General features: G+C 38.4%; 1 protein-coding gene across 1 annotated transcript in view; it reads left to right on the forward strand.

The window, feature by feature from the left end:
* The first annotated feature begins 17,479 nt into the window (after nucleotides 1-17,479).
* The window catches only part of LOC106954192 (granzyme E), a 7,337-nt gene continuing 6,908 nt past the window's right edge, over nucleotides 17,480-17,908 (forward strand). The window contains exon 1 of the mRNA XM_015043494.1: nucleotides 17,480-17,569. The gene's annotated coding sequence lies outside the window, so the exon portion shown is untranslated. The remainder of the gene's footprint in view (nucleotides 17,570-17,908) is intronic.

The following is a 17,908-nucleotide window of genomic DNA, read 5'->3' on the forward strand; positions in this document are numbered from 1 at the left end:
GGGGGGGGGTGATAGAACTATGAACTGCAATAATCCAGAAGGAGTTATCGAGTGTCTCGCTAAAAGTAAGTGAGTCGCTTCCTTTTAGTGTCTCTCACATCAAGCAAAAGACATCACGTTTTTTCTTTCTTTTCTTTTTCAGATATCTATAAAGTCATTCCCAGAGATTTGTCATTCTCATAGAAAGTAGTAAATGATGTAATATGGCCAGTTAAAGTAGTAAAGGTAGCAAAACTATTACTAAAGATCTTTTTTTATTGTTCCAGAGGTAGTAATTTTTTCTATATTGCATCTTTTCTTTCAGTCTGATTTTCTCTCTTCTTTATGTCTCTCTCAGTCAAATAAAAAATTCGTACAAATACTCATTTTTGCAATTATTTTGTGATTGTTTTTATATGTAAAATACATTAATTTGATGTGTCTCTGTTGAGAAAAGTTTAATTATACCTCAGCAAGAAGTGCATATGGAAGTTCTTGTTTGACTCTGTTTTCTTTAATATTCAAATTTTGGCACACATTTGTCTAAATACAGCCCAGACCAAGATGACATGTTTTACCACAGTTCTAACATTACACGACCAATCAATCTAAACCACAATGTATGTAAACTTCTGACTACACTTGGCAAAACATGCTCCAACAATGACTCTGACAGACCTCACCAGCGTCTGGAGGACCACAGGATTAGTTATGGAGGGCCAGATTTGGCCCACAGGCCTCGGGTTTGACACACGTGTTTGCTTTATTGATGTTTGTGTTCGTGCCTTTGTCTAGTTGGTAACGTTTCATGGTATTTTGTTCACTCAGAGTTAAAGTGAACTTGTTTCTCGAACAGAAAAAGATGAAAAACAATGACATGCATAAGGTCATAAAGGAAAGAAAGTAAAAGGAAATTTATACAGCTTTCATGCTTTCACTAATACATGAAAGTGCGCGTAGATCATCCCTTGGTTCTACCGAGACAGAAAAGTAGACAAAGCTCACTCCAGTCTGTGAGACGGTTAAAAAAAAAAACACACATGCATGACATCTACTAAAACAAAACAAAAAAACACCTCACCGCCTCAAGCAGACACTGTTCTCCTTACAGCCATGTAAGTCTCCTGACCCTTCTGATCATTTTATAGATGGCTACGCTCCCAGTCACCTTTACATCGATATATTATTCATGACCAGTTTGAGGAAAACAAAAGTCAGGGAATTTAGTTTGAGATTTACAATCCGAGCATCATGTGGTCCGTGAGTCATCTGGCTGTTTTCCAGATTTACCAGAGGTCTTACTGCCCTTTTGAATGCAGAAAGCCGATGGAAATCTTTTTCGCTCATGGCTGTCTGGCATGCCAAAAGCACATTTGAAACAGAAGCAAAGAACACGAGACAGGCCTCTTTAAAAAGGGAGAGAAAAAGAAAAAAAGTATTATTGTTGAAATTTCTGTTTGAAATGGGCCCTCGGAGATGTGTTAGGTATGCTTCACTTCGTTGCCATGGACAGCTTTTGCTGTGCCTTCTGTTGCAGGATTCAGGAGTCACCGTTTCTCTAAAGATTACTTAAAGCATCAATGAGTTCCTAGTGTCCCCATAATAGTAAACTTACGGGGCCGTTATGCATTATCTGGACGTCCGAGGGAGAGGAAACCATTCGTGACAGGCCATTACCATCAGACAAATAGATCTCAGACTTGATAACAGAGACGGTGGCTTCTGTACAAAATAAACTCAACGATTCTATCACAGACAGATTAAAACTGGTCCAGAGTAGTAATAAATATGTCTGAGGCTGTGCACTGTTTTCTTGTTGCTTTGGAGATCTTGGGTATTGTTTCACATAAATTCTGAGTGTTATTTATGTTGTAGCTTCAATAGATCTAACAGGCTCCCCAGCTTCCTCCGGAGAGGTTAGCTTAGTGGCTTGCGGACGTATGAAAGTTTAGTAAAACAACATTAATCCCAGCTTGTCTGTCAGACTTAGTGAGTGTACGCGATCCCCTTTTGAAAGGGACGTTAAGCTCTGTAAGAGGCAAACTGATAGACATCGAAAGTGAAAGACGAAATGCGTTTTACCCCGCAGCTACCAACCACACCACAACATTCAGTCAACTTTGCCCCCGACTAGGTTTCTTTCGCTTCGCAAAGGAGTCCACATGACTCACATGGCAAAGGGATTAATTTGTAGTGGGGTACCCATCTGTCTGGAGCAGCGAGCGTTTGGACTCAAAAGAGAAAATATTCAGCATGGTATCTGTTTTCACAACATCATCAGGGAGACTTACGCAATGTTTTTGCAACTGGAGTTGGAAAACATTGTTTTTGTGTTGAATACGATTCCATCCGCTCCAGACTCCTAAAGTCTTCTGAATATGATTTTTTTGCAGTTGCTACAACAGTATATAAACTGAATGTTGTGAAATGACCTCTGGATGAATCGCTCTTTTTGTATCTTCGCGATGCCCCGCAGAGTTTGACTTTTACGGTTTGATATCATGTTTTGACAGAAGTGTTCAATGTTGGGCCTCTGGGGGGATAGTGTCCTGAGGCTTTTATGTTTTCCTTGGTCAACACACCCAAGAAGGTCTGCAGGAAAGCAAATTAAATTAGATTCTCCCTAAATGCTACCCAGCCGATTTAAGCAGAAAACTGATTTGAGTTGCTTCTACTGTACATGACAACTTGCTCCATGAATCCATCCTAAAAGCCACATCACTGCTTTTATGGTTTTAGAATAGCCTCAAAGTGACTATTCTAAAACCAAAATCCTCCCTTTTCACATTTAAATCATTCAGTTGTGGTAAAGAGGGTTTTGTTGTCAAATAGCTAAAAGAGAGCACACAGCCCTAACATGAGGCACAGTGTTACTGCCATCAAAACAACCAAGACAATGGGCAGGACATCATATGAACACACAATAAATCCATGTCTAAAATAAAGCACATTGTTGTCATATTTGCAGCTATGCTGTGTCTTTCATTTCCATAGACAGAGACCTCACTTCTTAATCAGATGAAGTATTTTGAGAAATCCTTCTGGATACTGGTGGAGAACCGATTTGAAGTGCCTGGTTAAGTGTTATTTTTCTTGGAAATGTACCCACACCAGTGGGAAAAGTCCTTTTTGTTTGCACGAAGCACTTCAAGGACAAGTGTTTCAGCAATCTGGTGCAGGGGCTCAGTAGAGTGTAATACATTTTGCGGGATAATACACCCAATAACCAAACGTTTTGACTTGTCCACTCGTAGCTTTGGCATCCTTGAACTTGGACTCCAAAAATCACTGTGAAATGAAAATGTTTGATTTGCAAAAGTGGCTAGCTGGAAGTCTGTGACCTTAGCAATTCTACAGAAAATACTGTGACAAAAAAAAAAAAACAAAACAAAAAAAACATTACTAGGGAGTAGACAAAAAAGAAGAGCACGAGAAGAGAAAACTGTGTCCCCGAGCAGAATATAAAGATATTTATGCAGCAACAGGCAACAGTCAACTAAACTTTTCTGCAATCCAGGCGCCTTCAAGTACCAAACAAAAATGTATTTTTAAAAGGCGGACTTTGCATGATATACCTTCTTTAATAAATCCAAAGGAACCCTTTGTTCAAAGGTACCAAACAATATAACAAAGTTGACTATTAAAGTTTACCCTTTATAGGCTAAAACCTTTGTTAGGTTTAAACTTTCTTCTTTGATAAAAGTCACATAGTGATGCCCTCCTTAGATTGTGCTGAAGAACCTTTCAAAAGCAAATATATTTGATTGAATCATTTTCATGCTCTAATGGTAAATGAGTAAGAGGCGATAAGGCTGTGATTGCATCATGATGCCAAAAACAATCACAATAATTGTTTTTATGTCTAAACTAAAGCCTGGGTACTTGAAGACAAAAATAGCTCTTTTAACGTAGACTAAGCTTACGGCTTGAAGTGAAATTTCTTCCTGGACAAAACTGAGCAGTGATGTAGGATCATCAGCAGAAGACATGCAGGATACCAAAAACATCCTTTAAATAGTGATGACTTTAATGTAACCAAATGTACCACGAGTTAGCCAAAAAGGAAAAGGCGTTTGTTCGTTGCCTGCTTGTTGAAGCTACTACAGTGTTCGATCCTACATGGCTATCGGCTTGACCTTTGACATTGTGCTGAACCCTGAAGCACCATCTTCTACTGACATACAGCGAAACGTGATGCTGCGTAAATGTGAGCATGCAATGGAGAAACACTGTACTTGCATTTTATCTTCTGACGCAAACATGCAACCAGCCCTGTTATCTTGGTTGTTTGGTTGGTTTGCAGCTTTGTCTCGCAAAAGTATTCATGCCAGTGGAACTCTTTTCATATTCTCACGCGACAGTGAGAATCATAAATGTGAATGTTTTTAATCTGGATTAATTTCAAAGACTGGCAAGAGGCAGCGCAAAATTGCAGAGTGGAAGGAATACATTTCAGGGTTATCAAAATGTTTCACAAATTGAAATCTGAAAATTGTGACTGAAAATTAAGTCTTTTATACCTACATAAAATACAGCTCAAACAATTACTTCATCAAGCTGTGACTCTTTTCTTTGGATGAGATAGCTGGACAGAGTTAATACTAACTTGAACGGAGAAAATATTAAAAAATATATATTTCACAGTCAGCAAAAGACTTTAGAATTGGTCAGAGGTGCCCACGGCCTAGTCAAAGTCCAGATCAAAATCCAGATACATAAAAAAAAAAAACTGCTGCTTGGAAACAACAAAAATGGGCAAATGCCGTCAAAGACGTGCTACTGCAAGTTTGCTGAAAGGTGGGTGTAAGTATCGATTCAGCTGAGAACAAATAAAAACCATATTTCATATTTGCTTTGTAAATCCCAGTTATGCATGTTGTACTGATTTATCATGTAAAATCCCAATACAACATATCATAGTAATGTGCCACAATGTAAAAAAAGATCTGGGGTTGTTAATACTTTCACAAAACCTGAAAGTTTTTTCCAATTTTTTTGTTAAATATTTAACAGTTTCTATTCAAATTAAAATGTGTGAACTGATTCAGTGCAGCCTTCTCTTTTGGCTTTTTTTTTTTTTTTAACTACATTGTTGGTTTATTCCGACACGTGCCATTGTGTATTGTGTATATTTTTTTCTTTTTTATTGTAGGAAATGCTTGCCACTTTTCAAGCTGACATCTGTCTTACAAAGTGTGTTGTGTTTGCAATAGGCACAGATCAGTACCCACTTCCTGCGGTGTTAATCTCCACATCGTAGTGGAGATGGTGGTACAACTGTGAAGACATGCATCTCTGGTAAGACAGAAACCTATTTAAAGGGAGAATTGAATAAGAAACTTCACTGCGGATGTTTTTATCATGTTTATCTCACTCTGACTCATCAGATTTCAAACAAGAAGCCAGCAGAAGTAAAAATGCATTGACTAGTATACTAGAAATATGAATATGCTGCAAGTCCCCATTTCTTCCTGTTTTCTTTAGATTTTGCTTCAAGAAGTGTCATTAAATTGACCAGAGTAAAAATACCTTGCACAGCATGTAATACAGTTCATATATTGTGTTTAGATACACTGTATAAAACAGAGATAACATGTTTTGTCTGAATCAAACTAGACATTATGTGTTTCAGCTCAGTTAGGATTGGCATATTTTTGTGTTTGCTAGGAGATTTTTTTTGTAACGTTCTCCAAATTTTGTTTACCACGCAAATATTTTGATACACAAAGCTAACCTAGAGCTAGTTTAGCATCAGGATATGATGTAGTGTTGGACTGTGAGGAAAACACTTTTCATATAGTCAAGTAAGTGTAAATTCTAGGCTAAAAGGTTGTGTGTGAGTAAGTTTAAACTTTTGGATTGAACTGCAATTTAGAAATAACGTAATTTTATATATGAATAATTCACTCTCGGTGCGGTTTTACAAATCAGTCATGATCAACAAAACGTGACTCTTTTGGAGCCTTTAAAAAAACCGTTCAAAAAATAGTAAAGACTTTAACAACAGCAAAATTCAATCAAAGTTCCTTTAAAAAAATCATAAAACAAAAAACATATTTCCAGGAACAGGCTGGAAAATGAGGTCACTTGTTGAACAAAGCCTTGGTGTCCTCATTAGTTTGTTTTGTTTGAAATTTAGAAAGTTACTTCACAGCACTGATTCTTGGATTAAAGGTTCAGAAGTTCTTTGTTGGCTCTATTTAACGCTCAAATTTAAAAGCTGGCTTGATGGGAAGAGATCTGGACTCTGTTTAGTAGAAAATGCGCCGTCACAGAGAATAAGAGTACAGAGACATGGTCAAACGCCCACTGTTTCACAAGTTGCAAGTTGCTTTTGAAAGTCATCTGAGCTTCTTGAGAGCTACGTAGTATGTGCAAGAAAGTTTCTGCTGTTCGAGGATCTTTGATCAGATGACAGATTATTTCCATGCCAAGTCTTTGATGATTTTGCTACGTATGTCAAAGAAGAACTCATTTTCACGACAAGCTGCATTTTGAAACTACCATGCCATCCAACAAGTTGCTAGTGTCCTCATTACTTTTCACTCACCGGATTTTCATAGCCTATAAGCAAAGCTTATATTCTAACACGGTGAATCCCCCTGGTTACAACAGTCCTCTGCTAAAACATAGTGGTGGCAACACAATGCTGTCGGCCATGTCTGTTTTGTCAGATGAAGCGAATCAAATGCCAATACAGCCAGAGCTACGTTCAAATCGTTCACACCAATCCACATTTGTAAAAATGTTGGCAATACCTGGTGCTGTTCACGGAAAGTCCCCTTCTTATCTGGCTGAGTTTGAGCTATTTCAAGAAATGAAAGGGGTTTTTGCCACTTCAGCCCACACATACTCTAGAAAGGATAAAATCTGTGACCGACGACTTGGTAACGGCCATTTGCTGCAGGATGACATAATACCAAGAGCTCAAAGAAAGCATGCACTGACACATGCCAACATATTGATTAAATCAAAGAAGAATAAGCTGAGATGTGCAAACCTGGTGGAAACAACCCCCACATACTTGCAGCTTTGGTTGCAGTGTGAAGCAATTCTACAAACTATTGACTCATGCTGGCTGAAGACAGGTGCACAGACTTTTATCAGTTTTTCTCAATGAAAACATATGGAAAATGTGTATTGTTTTCCTTTCACTTGACAATTATGTTCTACCCTGTGAAGGTCTCTCACATAAAATCCACAAAAATATACACTAAAGCTTGTGGTTGTACAGTAAAGTCTGGTTCATGCAAAAGCTGTGCAGCTGTTTGTTAATCTCAAACTGGTATTTGACTTCAGAATGATAAACTAGTGATTGGCTCGTACACAATTGGAATTGCATTTATCTTCAAAATGATTGTGCATCATTTCACCATGTGTTTGGCCACGTCACAAGCCAGAGATTACCTCCAAGACCTCAAAAAGAAAACCGTACAACTGCTGCTGAAAGTAGAACTTTCTTAGACATGAATCACTGAGGTAAGCAAATGAATGTTAATGTTTACTGGATTAAAAATTATATATATATATATATATATATATATATATATATATATATATATATATATATATATATATATATATATATATATTTTTTTTATTTTTTTTTTTTGCTGGGGTTCATTCTTAGTCATATTACATGCATATGTCTTCCTATAAAACCATGTTTCAGTTATAGATTTATTATTTCCACATTGTCTGCAAGTCATACTTCCCTCTATTCTTATCTTCCTACTTGTTCAGCTCCTCAACAAAAATGAAAAAGCTTACTTTCCCGGAACAATGATGTTTTTTCTAACATTTTCGGTTTTGTCTTTCTAAATGGTCCTAGTTTGCATTGCAGTTGCTTTAGAGCTGCAAGTCAATGGTGCGGCATTGCTTTGTGGTAACTATAAAGCCAGACATTGGGATGTTGAACTGACAATAAAAGCCCATTTGTTGATGATCAAAAACTAAATAAGAACTATTCTGGGAAGTTAATCACTCACTTCTGTGCTTAAGCCATGAAATATCCAGTAATAATCACAGCCTTAAAGGAGTATCAAGAGGGCTTATTTATTTCCAGCTGAAGAAAAATCACCAGAGAGAGAACCATGGTGGCAGGAAGAAAATGTTAATCATAAAAAAGCATAAAACCACACACAAATCATGTCCCCACACAGTCCCGTACAGCCTGAGCACATACATGCACTGATCTGACCTGTCGGGAATCATTAGATAAGAAGACCTCATCTGTTTTCTACATTTAAAATTCTTCTTCAATGGCAAAAACAGGCCATGTGTAAAGTGGGCCAGAACAGTCTAAAGATACACTGTGTATTGTTCTCACCCTCTTCCTCTTTATCCACATTCTGTTGATCTACTCTCACGATTAAAATACCTCCAAATACCTGCTTCTTCTTTCCCCTAGTCGCTGCCAAATACTCGGAATACCAATGTCATTTCCCATCTGCTGGGACCAAAGGCTTCCTGCATAAAGGGAATGGGGCAATGCGAAACCTGGCGCCAGTACAAACCATTCATGGTGCAGGTATTCCTATTTTGCACAAACAGATGAGAGAAGATCTTTTTCACGTGTCATCAATGTCTTTTATAAGAAGCTTTCATTGAATATCAAAACAGAGGTGATCTCTGGATAAGTGTACATGTGTGGTCTGAATCAAATTATGCGTATATATGAATTAGACACTGACAAAACGCATTGGATGGGTAAGGTGCCTCTATAATGAACAAAACTAATTCATAAACACAGTATCAAAGTCACACTCAAGCAGTCTCTTTGGCAGTCAAAACCACATAGCCTCACGCTAACCATAACCTTTACCTAAACCCAATGTCAACCCAAATTTACATCATGTCTCTCCGATTTTTTTGTTGTTGCTTCGCTTACATTCAAACTGAAAAAGTGTAAACCAGTTCAATCCGCTACAACTGCATGAAAAAGCTACACTAATGCGCCATAACAATCAACTTTTCATCAGTCTCTAGGCTTCACAAAGCGCTGTAAAGGTACAGCCCATTCACCGTCTATCCGACTCCTAATTTGCCCCACCACAAAAAGGCCTAGTGTATTTGTTGCATGCTGCTTTCTCACCAACCCCGTTTGCACTTCAGTGAAAACCTACACAGCACCTTTTTCATCTGCCTGGTTTTCTTTCCGCACTGGTTGACCAGTCCACTCGTATTTCAGAGGCGCTCCCTGTGGGCAGAACACTAGATCTTTGCGCCAAGGGCGTAGGTTTGGTCTAAGTTTTGGTGGGGACCTTGACCCCCCCCCGCCCCCCAGGCAGCACAGTGAAATGCCCAAGAGCACCGAACATTTTTGAGAAGGTGGGGGAAACCACATTGGCTTAATAACCCCCTCCCCCCAACCATAACCATATCATACATCTTGGGTATACAACCAGATACAGTCATACTCAGCAGATCAGTTCAAGAACACTTTACTTTTTCCTTTACAAAATTCAGCAAACGTTACAAGTAAGATCAAAAGAAATATCCTCTGGATACAGCAAACACAATTGCAGATAAGGAGAAATCAATAATAAAAGAAAAAAGAAAAAATATTACATAATTAACAGACCTATTCTACCTCACATTCAGTGCTGACCTTACTAAACACCGGACTTTACAACAAATGCGTTGCGTGATAGATATCTAACTTATGGGTCCACTCACTGGACTTACAGCCGACGTAGCGAAATAACTTCTAATGTCTGTCCTTTTCTTTTTTGGTGGCGACATGGTCTCGGAGACTCATAATAAATGTCAAACTAAGAAGCTTCCGTTCCGCGCACCGCCTATTGCTGCTAATCAAAGATCGTAGATCCACGTTCTTTGAGCCAATATGGCAAAAATTGGTCGGTACTTTTTCATATCCCGTGAATATTGGTCGGGACATGTCCCTACCGTCCCTACCCAAACCTACGCCCATGCTTTGCGCAGAGACGGACCGATGAGGAGACATTGAGCGCTTAAGTTCTGTATTCAGAAATGCACATGCGAGGTTCGTCTGGTTTCCTTTGACCCCGTCAATCTTAATGTTCACTATGTCAACACAAAAGATCTTTATGATTGAGCATTGCTCAATAGAGAGAGGGTTGTGTACGTTCCCACGCTCTGACAACTTTGACAGTAAAGCTTTACATGTCTTCCAATGTTAGTAGATCCATAGGCCTGTCAAAAAGCTGATAAAAACAAAGAAAATACATGAGATACTTTCAGTCGCGTCTTATACCCATGTAAATTATTATTCCAGAATAGGTCGATTTGAAATCTCTAAAAGAGTTTAACTTACACTTTACTTTAAAGGTTCACTCAAAGAGGAATGTTATGGGTACCTATTTCACGCACATTGTACTTACAGACTTCCTGTAGCTTCTTGGGGTGAGATTTGTGGCAGCACATGACCTTATAAAGAAATCCAGGACACAATGACAACAGCTTATCTCATAAATCTTAAGCAGCTGCTCGTAATACACTTTTCTGAAAAGTCTGCTGTGCTCTTAATTCACTCGCATAAGTTATACTCTTACTTATGTTAACCTTGTTATTTGAAACCTTCTCCGGTCTTTGTGCTATGAGTACAAAGACCGGAGGAGGAGTAGGGTGAATTGTGTCTTGAAATAATATTTGTGTCCTTAAAAAATTCTCTGTTATGACATCAGTCATTTGAATATAACGAAACAGAAATAATCTGTAAGAAAACAGCTGCTTTTCACACTTCCTTCATTTGCTACACAGTGTTCTCACTACTGCCATCGCCTCCAGATGAGCTTATGTCACTGGTGGCAGCGCATTATTTTGTTAAAACTCCACATGGCTTGATTTTAATTTTCCCCCCAACAAATTCCTCCCATATGGATCAAGTTTTTTCTTTCTGTTGTGAGCCTGCGAGGGCCTCTTTCAATCAGTCAGAAAGTCCAACACACGTTTTGATTTACCTAAGCCATTCTTTGGTGTTTCTTGGGATGAAAACCAGCGTCAGTCATCAGAGCAAGTTTCGAGCTGCTTGCCCCACATCACTCCTGAGGGATTTCGATTTGGATCAAACTAAAAGGAGAGCACACGAGTGAGTTAGGAAACTAAGGTAACAGGAAATTAAACCGCGATAGTCTTTTGTTAAATTTCTGGTAAGTCAAGATGCTCTTCTTCTTTTTAAGGAGACAGTTCACTGCAAAGAAACAAGTAATTGTCATGAAACATAAGGTCACTCACCAATCACGGCTTGATTTGTTGCACTTCCTCGGTTTTAATAGGCTGTCTTTTAGCGACCGCGCGGAGGAGCTTGAGACACAGAATCTTTGTGGCCGTATCACTTTCCGAGAAAAATGTGGCCCGTTTTGATGGGATTCCTGTCTTCTTATTATACGGCTTTAAATGTGATACATCTAAATATGAATTCCATCTCCACAGTGGAGACGCAGCATATGTTTTTTGAATTGAAAAGATTCAAGCAGAACAAAAAAATATCCACAGCGCTGACATAACTTATGCCATTCAAAGCTCAGTCAAAAGCTTTCATTTTGCTTTTTCTTTTCCTTTCTTTAATGCCCTTGTTAAGAACCATGTTGTGACTGAAAGACTTCCACATCCATAATGGTCAGCTATGGTATATTTAACATGACTTATATATGTGATGTACAGTGCTCTCAAAGCACCGTACATCACATCTTTACTGATACTGATGTCAAAGAAAAGTGAACAGAGTGGATCAAATTTAATCAAAAGCCTCATACCACAAGTCAGTCACAGATTCTATGGTGGTAATGAGAAGTTTCTTAGAAACTTTCTTTATTTCTAATGTTTTAATCATGGCTACATAAATATGTTAAATTCCTAAATCTACCCCTGGAAAAGTACAAACAGTAAATAATTGTATTACCATGCATGCATTCCTGATGTGTGAATATTTATGATTTATTTTATTCTTAAGTGTTGGTTTCAGTGAATCAAATGTATGCAATAGCTGCCTTAGTTGGAGCTTTGAATTTTGACTTCCTTTCTGATTTTGTACATTTTTTTTTTCATTTTTAAAAAAATGTAAAACAAAAGGAAATTAAATATCCTAAAGATGATATAAATGAAAACCAAAATAATCACGTTAACCCTTATAAAAGGAGTTATTTATGACTGATGACGAATTATGCGACTTGCAGCTTAACAATTAAAATATTTTACAAAATTCGGCCTCAGTAAAGCGCTGCAAGGTCTTACACAACCATAAAAACCTGGCACCTCTTTCTGGTGATCACTGGTTTGATCACTCACTGCTGATCAATTCTTAACCAGTATTTGTTGCCAGAGAGTGTGTGTTGGTGACACTGCCACAAACAGCAGGACCTTAGATAGCCTCTGAGCTATGAAACTCACGGTTAGCTAGTTCAGGGAACTGATATCTCAGTTAATCAAACAGCATAACATCATTCATCCGCCTCAGATCTCCTCAGTTTCAACACTGTTATGAGGGATTTAGACTTATTTTATAAACTTCATAAAAGGCTCTATATGAGACTTGTTTCTGCACAGTGCTTCAAATGTGTGTGGGCCACCCAAGGGAAATTATTAAGATGGCACTGCATACTGTACTCTCATCTCTGATCTTAGTATTTTTAGACAGACTCATGTTTAAATTATTTTTTTTTTTTTCTCTGACCACTTAGTTGTTTTTTCTTACATTGAGCAGTGACTCATTGGTCCTCACCTTCCTCCACACTTGTTACTAAATATGTTGTCAGCACTTCTCTTTGATGGTTTAGTAGGTATACTTTGCATTCGCATTCGGAAAGCATCCTGGAAAAAGAAGGAAAAATATTTTGGTCTTCCAGCCGATGCACAAATTGGAGTGTGAATGTGTGGATTTCTTCAGCTCAGAGCCTTATTCCACCTAGAGCACGTTACACATCAAGCTCTCTTTGCAATAGACGTGATCATTTTACTGCTTTTATTAATATAGATATTGTGGTATGTTTGTTTCAGCCTCTTCATAAGAATTTCTACTTATCTTTTGTTTGCAACATTACCAGGCGCCAGATTTCGTCATACGATTCATCTTATTTAGTTAACGAGCAAATATGCAACAATCCACATTAAGGATTCCTAGATTTTCGAATCTTGAAAAATTGCTGCTATATCTGTTCATCTTTATGCTGATAAGTTGCTGCACTACGTTCAGTTTAACCACATGCATACGTGCTCAAGTTGTTTGAGCCGCTTCCTTTGCAGCTGAACTCTGATGAGTGTCGAGATCAAGGCTGAAATGAGGGCAGCAAATTAGCTCATTCTGTCAAACGTTGTAAATTATAGAAACATTATAGAGTTCTGTGTAGAATTATCACATTCGCAGTTACTTGGCCGTCCGCAGAGGTAGTTGTTGAAGCCGAGTGTTTTCCCGATTTCGTGGAATATTATTTGGAAGAAAACTATGAAACGTTTGTGTAGTAAAGTATTTGCATTTTATTCACTAAAGAACCAAGTCACATGAGCATTTACTCACTGCGTAAAATCTCATTGAATAAAATCATGGGGAGGTTATTACGCAATGAAGCGTAATGTAACTTTTTAGATTTTATGATTCTCAGAACGGCAGGTTTGCTATCTTTTGCAGGTGGTTGTAAGTTAACCATAATCATTTCGTCAATATGAGATAAGTGTTTATTTTGCCTCTGCTTTTTATGCCTTCTAGGTTAGTTCAGTGGCGATAACTCCACAGATGCTGTAATTTGTTTTTTTATAGTCAACTTTTGAAGCTGGGGTCATTTTTGAGAAGAGATAAAGCTCAGATGATATCAGGACGATTGCAAAATAATCCAGTCGGTATCACGTCAGCACAGGTCGTCCAACATGTGCGTTTTCAGTCACAGACACGGCTTGATCTATTGAAACTGTTCTGGGAAGTTCTGTTTCTCTGTCCATTGGTTTTATTGTTATCATTCTTTCTTCTTAATAAATATGTAATTTTGCTTTGATTAATAGCCACTATCACATTTCCTTTTACCTTTTTGGTATGTCCAATGGATAAACCAGCCACTCTCGACAGCCCCGTGTTCCTAATAAAAGGGATGGGCCAGCGGTAAAGACCCCTGTTCTACCAAACAAGCTTCTCTTTGGAAGTCCTTCTGTGATTCCCATTACAGCCCTGGACTCCAGGCGCTCATGTCCTAAAACCTGCTTACACAACTCCTTTTGCCCCCTCCTTTCTTCTTTTTTAAACACATTAAAACCGTTTTTTTTTTTTTTTTTTTTTTTGCTTCACTAAAACAATTACATAAAGGTTTATGAGAAAGATATAAAGGGAAAATACTTGTGTCTAGACATAGGAAGCGATGTAAAAAACATATTCATACACTGTGGTTAGTAAGATGCATTCCTTCACGTTTGATCATACTGCCAAAAAGATGAAAAGGAAGTTACAGCCAACAGTGGCCTCAATACTTCAGATCTTCTGGTTACGTAGATCTGAAGTATATCACACGTTCATCGTCCAGCCAGTGCTAAGGTATCCATACTCCTTGGATTGTTTTTCCCATGATACTGTCAGAGTCTTTGACGTGATAGACCTCAACAAGCAACTTTGTGGAAAGAAAAGATGCATGGTTTCAGATTCCTCCTTATGACCTAATTGTTGCTTGATTTGGGTGTGTTGAAGCAGAGATGCGTGGAAAAGTTGCAGGACGGTTTCCCCACAAGAAAAGGAAATTGAGACCCCTGGAAGTGAAAGGACTTTCCGTGAGCCACGGATCCTTCTGCGTCTACATGTTTGTCTTCAAATCAGGAGATGGTGGTGATCGCTTTGCTCCCTGGAGAAACTGAACTGCAGGCCGAGGCTGCATGTCGAGATGGAATGAGCGCCCCAGAGTCCTGAAGGCCTGTGCAGAGGAGCTCTGTGGGATTTTACATCACCTTAAGTTGACCCAGAAAAAGGTTCCAATGTTGTGAACGACATCCTGGCTGGATCCAGTACCAAATAAATCAGAGCTGTTGCCCTTATGTCCCACAATATGAAGACCATGTAGAGCCTAATTGTAACTGGGTAAGCAAAGAATTATGTGGAGGCAGAGTTGAAGATGCCATCATATAACCGTTTCAACAAACCCACTGTCATCTGGACACAGCAAGCAGCACCGTGAGGATCAAGTTATTTGATTTATCCAGTGCATTTAATGCAATTCAGCCTGATCTTCTTTGTCTAAATCTCCAAGAGACAGAGGTGGAGGCCTTGACATCCAACTGGATCAATCACTACCTGACAAACAGTTTGAGGCTGAACTGTGTCAAGCTGTGTGTCAAACTAGGTGGTCCGCAGTACAGGAGCAGCAGCAGGGTCTGTACTCTCACCATTTCTTTTCACTCTGCACCCCTCAGTCTTCCAGTGCAAGTCAGACTCCTGACATCTGCAGAAATACTCAAATGACTCCGTAATGGTTGGGTGTATGAGAGACGGTCAAGCTCTTGAGAACTGAGAGCTGGTGAACCGTGCTGTGGCGTGGTGTGAAGCAATCACCTCGTCCTCAGTGTGAACAAAAATGAGATAATTGTCGACCAAACACCAGGTACGTCAAGGGAGAAGAAGCAGAGGTGGTGGAGGAGTTTAAATACCTTGGTGTTCACCTGGACAACAGACTGGACTGGAGACAAAACAGTGAAGCCATTTTTAAGAAGAAGACTTCTTGGAGAAATGTAGGTTCTTTGTTTTTTCACAAGATACTTCTGACATTCACAATGTGGGAAGTGGTTGTTGGACAGTGTGATCTCTTAGTCAATCATCTATTTAAGTAGCAGCATCAAAGCCTACTTAACCATGGTTAAACTTAAATAGTTTATCCATGGTGATGGTTTCACTGTGAAATCTCTGGAAATGATTGTGCCACGGAGGATTCATCATAAAACAAACAAAAAAAAAACATTCTGGCTGACCCTGAGGATTCACTTCATCAGTCTTTTGTACAACATTGATGTCTTCAGTTAGAGGCTTCTTCAGCATCGTAGTAACACAGACTGCTGCAGGAGATCCTTCCTGCTCACAGTCATCAACATCTACTCCCTGAAGAGTCTTGGATAACTAGCGACAACGTTTAACTTCCTTTGAAATCACAAATCATTTTTGAATTGTGAGCTATCAATACGCTCGACTACATAATACTTTTTCTAATAAAAAGTGATTGAGGTTTGGTTCCCGACCTGAGAGAACAACACTTTCTCTGTCCTTGTAATTTATAAAATCTGCCCCGTTCGGCCTGAACTCCTTTTCTTTTGCAACTCGATTCTAAGCATTTCTTCATTCCTGTAGTTCCATGGGTTAGATTTCACCTCAAGTTCCACAAACCACACTTTGAAATAAATTATATTTTTATTCGCTGTCTTATGACATGATAACATCAGAATAATGTTACCTTTGAGGGTGAATGACAGACACAGAGTCTCCCCTTAGAAGCCCGTAGCTTTGATCACGAAATGTCAACAGAGCTTGTTGAATCTGGCGAGTGATACCACAGAAGCGCTGGTGAATAAATTATGACCAGCCATATTACAGCTCACTGAGTCGGTCTGATTCATCATGAGGCATACGCTATTTGAGTCAATTACAAGTTAACTTGCACTGACATTTTTAAAAAGTGGTTTTTCATCCATTGCAAATTTATGGAAATGGCAGTCCAGGGCAAAGTATTTAGGATACAATACCTGTACAAAATAGTGCATTGGTTATTTGACTCTTGTTGTTTATTTTTACTTCTAAAATATGCAAGACAGGATGGTAAAACATTCTGTGTAAAATCTTTTTCTTCAAAAATATGCAACTTAGTTTTGTACTTAGAAAAATCAAACATTTCAGCAGTCGGATGGTGACCGCGCTTTTAAAACTCAAAGCATGTTTGTTGTCATCATGCAACTAATTCTAAGGATTCAATCTACCTAAATCTCCCAGTAGACTTCTCGCTCTCTCATCTCATCTCTGTTATCTGTTTAATTTCTGTTTAGTTTTCTTCACATGAAACCACTCAGAAGTAATTTTGAGAGCAACTTTTCTTTTTCTTTTTCTCTAATAGTGCTGGTTTCTTTTCTCTCCAATTTCACAGCCTAACAATCAGGTCCACTCACTCAAAATTAAAAGGAATAAAAACAAACTGATCTGCATAAATAAAACAACTTTTTTCCCCAATGCATGTATCCCTCTATTTATCAGGTCAGTAAATAATAATAATAATAAAACCAGCCCCATTCAGAAGACATTTGAATGAATGTGCTTTCGTAGACGTCCACATTTTCAGCTCTAAACGCCCCAAAGCCCCCAAAAAACAGAAGTTACTAAACAGTATACCAATAATGATTACCATAGTGACTAAAAGTGTACATTCACAATCAGGTCATGCTTTTAAGACTGTTGTCTTTCTTTCCTACGCAAGAAGGTCGCTGGAAGCCACATCATTATGCAAAATCGATGTGTTGCCTACATGAGCAATGCAAGAACTTCTTTCTCTCCCTAAAGCAGGAAAGAGATCTGACTCTACAGCTCAGTTGGACAGCAGCCGCATCATGTTTAGCCACAGCACGGTGGTGGTACTGTTGGTTGTGCTCACGTTGTTTGGTCCAGGTAAGATAATTCTTGTCATTTGATTTAAAAAAAAAGGCCATATATATATATATGTTTTTGTAAGTAGATAGTGTGTCAATTATACTGGGAAATGTCAAAGAGCTTGTGTTTACCTGACTCTAAAAGTATGTAATGATTTGTTATGAACCCAGTCGCATACAGCCAACAGATGACTTTGCGGAGTATTTAAGGAAAAGATATATATATATATATATATATATATATATATATATATATATATATATATATATATATATATATATATATATAAAATACAGAGAGAGAGAAAAAATATACACTATGGGAGGAAAAAAAGAGGAGAGAGAAAACGCGAGAGAG

This window comes from Poecilia latipinna, unplaced genomic scaffold, assembly GCF_001443285.1.
Source record: "Poecilia latipinna isolate Pla-1442-1.1 unplaced genomic scaffold, P_latipinna-1.0 Scaffold636, whole genome shotgun sequence".
Classification (NCBI taxonomy): Eukaryota; Metazoa; Chordata; class Actinopteri; order Cyprinodontiformes; family Poeciliidae; genus Poecilia; species Poecilia latipinna.